The 4027-nt window shown below is 41.3% G+C and overlaps 1 protein-coding gene and 1 long non-coding RNA gene across 2 annotated transcripts in view; one reads left to right on the top strand and one right to left on the bottom strand.

The window, feature by feature from the left end:
- The window catches only part of LOC116701832 (uncharacterized), a 20331-nt gene that overhangs the window by 5487 nt on the left and 10817 nt on the right, over positions 1-4027 (top strand). The window lies entirely within an intron of this gene.
- Positions 1841-4027, bottom strand: part of zdhhc18b (zDHHC palmitoyltransferase 18b) — a 24282-nt gene continuing 22095 nt past the window's right edge. Inside the window, exon 9 of the transcript XR_004335011.1 lies at positions 1841-1850. The gene's annotated coding sequence lies outside the window, so the exon portion shown is untranslated. The remainder of the gene's footprint in view (positions 1851-4027) is intronic.

The raw sequence follows: 4027 nt of genomic DNA, 5'->3' as shown, positions 1-4027 counted from the left end.
GCACGCTCTAGTTTAAACATTCAGTGAAATATAAAAAACAGAACTTGCGGAAGCATCTGCTAGAAGACGCACTAATCAGTGTGTTTATCCTTAAAGGAAATGATTATAGTTTAAACACCTGGCCAAACAGGAGGTGGAACTGGCTTTGCTGGGGTTTAACCAAGCGGCAACTTACAGGCCTAAAATGTAAAGCCAATGCCTAAGTTCCTTGAACCTGCATTCTCTCTAATTTCCAACAGGGGGCAACTCCAATCCCCCCAAAAAGAAGTCTACAAAAGTCTATGGGGAAATGAGCCTACTTCTGACTTGATTTATATAATGAACATTTTCATATTGGACTAGTTTTAAGTCTGACTACTGACTGCTTGCTGCTCACACCAGCTACCTCAAGATTCACATATACAATACACTGTAGTTACATTCCCAATTGACCTATTTTCAGATCTTGAAATGTACTTTGTGCTTGTGTTGTGTCACTATTGTTGACATTATCTAAACAAGACTAATGCCCCCTTTGGGACAGGATTGAAATATTCACTGTGGTTCTCACTGTGGTTTAGAACCATGGCTTCAGACTTGGAGGTGCTGCTGTTGACTGCAAAACCACCCCAGCCGCTGTCAGCTGTTTTTTCGGTGTCCAACTGATGCAACATGGCTCCACACCTGATCCTCACAGGCAGCCCCAGTGTGTCCAAACTGATTTGGGTCTGTCCATCATAAGGAAAAGCTCATCAGGAAACCTTCTCTCCCAGCCGAAGCCTCATGATATTCAGATTTTCACCACCATCAGTCTCCAGATTCTATTAGGGCATATTCCAGTGAGACACCTGGGGACCTTGGGTCCAATGGCACACTATATTAAAGACCTTCATTTCATTATGGCTCTTTCAATTTGTCTTCTCTGATAGAAACGGAAGATGTGACGGATAGAAATCTGGCAGTTCAGTTTGTCAGGTCACATTTTCCATTCCTCTCCACTCTATTACTTTCCAGTTATAAGCTCAAAATGACCTCCCTTTTCCAGCCATATTTCAACGCTGACTGCAAATCGCATTCATTTACTGACTAATATATTATACTCTTCTTTTTGTCAAAGCACCAAATAATGTTGGTAAACGAGATTAGGCATCCAAAACACTTGGTTATGTTTGGGGAAAGATCGTGGTCTTTCTTACATAACGAAAAAGTCAACATTGACATGGTTTGAGGAAAGAGTGAGTCCTCAGTGTCCGTCTTGTGCTTTGTGCGCCATTACAAAAGAAAATGACAAGTCTGTTTCCTGTTTTATTTGTTACATGTGACAGCCAATTCATCTGTCTGTTTTGCCTGTAACCACGCCCACCGTGATGTCACAGTTTACTGATCACGTCCTTGAAAAACTTCTACCTCACCGCAGCTAGGTGAGAAGTTACACCACTGGAAGATTTTGAGATTGTCATAACTTGCTCTTCAAGTTGGTCTTGCATTGCGACAGCGCTGTGAAGTAAGGTCGGGCTTAGTCTCGCTTTCCCAAACTATCCACACGCTGTGGAGGATCTGGCTAGTCCACACAGCATTCTGGGATGGGAGAAAAAAAGTCGCTGTAAATTGTCGTGCGAGAGAAAACTGGACAGATGGTCTAGCTAGCTGTCTGGATTTATCCTGCAGAGATCTGAGGAGCAGTTAACCGAAGTCCTCAGAAATCCACCGGAGTTTAGAACGCCAACACAGAGAAAGCAAAAGAAAGCAGACATACATGCATCTGGCGGTATTTCCTGCAGCACCAGAGTAATTCCCCGAAGTGGAATGTCAAGCATATAGACTAGGTGTGGTTACACCACAGATACTTTCGGGGAAAAGAGAATAAATCACTCTGGGTTGTTTGCATTTCTTTTGACCAATCACAATCGTCTTTCAGCTTTCAGAAACAGCAACATTGGTTCTGCCAAATGGTCTTGGAAAGGAACTTGTTTTGGTGGAACATTTGCACCCCGCAAAAACAAAACCACATACAATATTAAATGAAGTTTAAAGTGTACACAATACAGTAACATAAGCTATTTAAATCAGCCCGCCGTGTGTACTTCAAGACATCCACAGCAATCCACACCAATCGGTCCCAAAACGTTCCACTTTGACAGTAAATGCCGTAAATCCGGTGCTTCGCTTGTCAGCCTTATCCTGGCAACATACTTCTGTTGATCCAGACTATCTGAAAGCAACTTTTAAAATCTGGAAGATAAATTCTGGTAAAATATGTCAAAAACGTGTTCAAATCAAGTGTGAATAAAGTAAAATATTGATGATAAGCTCAACAGTCAGCCTTTAAAAACCCATGTCAGTTGATCTTTAGCTGAAGCCAGTAAAGATGATGTGTTAAAGGTCTAGTTTAGTTTAGTTTAGTTTATTTCAATCAATCAATCAATTAATCACATAGTAGATACACAACATCACATACATAACATACATGGTTAAAAAAAAAAAAAAAAAAAAAAGTGTCACCATGCAGTGTCATCTTAAGGCGCTGACACACCAACCCGACTCGCGGCCGTCGGACAGTCTGAAGAGGTCGGTGACTCCGGTCTGTTCCGGGTGTTCCGTGCCGTCTTCAGTCCGAGGAGCCGTCGGCCTTCATTTGGGCCGATGTGACATGTTGAATCGGAAGGCGGGCAGATGGACTCAATGAGCTGATTGGTGGAGTGCTAACCCAGAAATAATGAACGGGACGAGAGTGACTAACGCCTCTCAAAATCTGACAAACATCTTTTAAACTGACCTTTGTTGATCAGAAACAAAGACAGATTCAGAAACTGCACGGCCTAATTCTCGCTTAAAATGTTTTCAGAAACACGTTTCGGTGAACTATTTTTGTAAAATATGAGCTTGCCATTATGGCCTGGATTTGAAATTGAGAAACAAGGCCCACGTGACGCGTTCGTCCAATCAGCTGCCCGTTTTTAATTTTTTGGGAGACAATACAGATTAGTACCTCCTGCTGTTATGGAGACATATTAAATCTCATGCTCATGCAGAACCTACACACACGTCGGCGTCGCTCTGGTGTGTTCCGAGGCCTTTTTTGACCGACTCAGGGAGTTCTTTTCTGCCGATGGTCAGCTGTCGGGTTGGTGTGTCAGAGCCTTACACCAAAGCACTTTTCCTCTGTGGTCATTATGTCTCATTGGTACTACAGATCCGCTACCCAATCTGGCAACTTGCATAGTGAAAAGCAAATGCAGAAATGCCGTTCACTCTGTTACAAGTTAATGAACCACTGAAAAAATGTTGGAAACATTATTTTAAGGTACAAAAGAATCTTTGGTGTTGCATTAACTTGTTTGTAATCAATACTGATGGAAAAGGTGTAGGTTGAAGGTTTTGCTTGGTGCACCTATTCTTTTTACTCTCTATTATATTCTTATGTGTTCTTAGGTCCCTCAGGATATTATCAATCTTATACAATGTATTATCAATTTCTGCATTTTGTATAAATATTAACACACGTATGGGAAGAAGTAAAAAAAAAAAACTAAATACATTCCCATTCATATACACATACACTTTGCCATTCATGCCTCACTTTTATACTTGTAATCCTACTTTTTAGTATTTCTTTTTAAATCTTTGTAGCGTGTAACACATTTTTTCTTCCTCATCTTAAACATGTTTACTCCTTTTGCTGATATACCTATTTGTTTTACATTTGTTGTAATCTTTACCTTTGTGAGCATGCACATTCCCCTCGGTTCATACTTGCTCGCTCTAATCTGAAACTGCTCCCGGATAGACTCGTTGGCACTGTCTGATGCGGAAGCCCTATACTTTAAAATGAGATGCTATTGGTGCCAAGAAGTAAATGCATATAGTGAAGGGTGATGAAAATTTTTAACCCGAAGCCTAAGGCGCAGACAAAGACCCCACTCATTAAGCAAAGAGGGGGGAATCTCCTTGGCAACAGCTGTGTTTCCATGACATGGCCATACACAGCAGACAAGGAAGGGGAGATCAGCGATGTTAAGCAGTGGCTCCCCATAAACATTTATTTGTT

Source organism: Etheostoma spectabile, chromosome 14 (assembly GCF_008692095.1).
Source record: "Etheostoma spectabile isolate EspeVRDwgs_2016 chromosome 14, UIUC_Espe_1.0, whole genome shotgun sequence".
In the NCBI taxonomy this organism is placed as follows: Eukaryota; Metazoa; Chordata; class Actinopteri; order Perciformes; family Percidae; genus Etheostoma; species Etheostoma spectabile.
The sequence above is the reverse complement of the archived record's forward strand: the minus strand, read 5'-3'. Positions and strand labels throughout refer to the sequence as shown.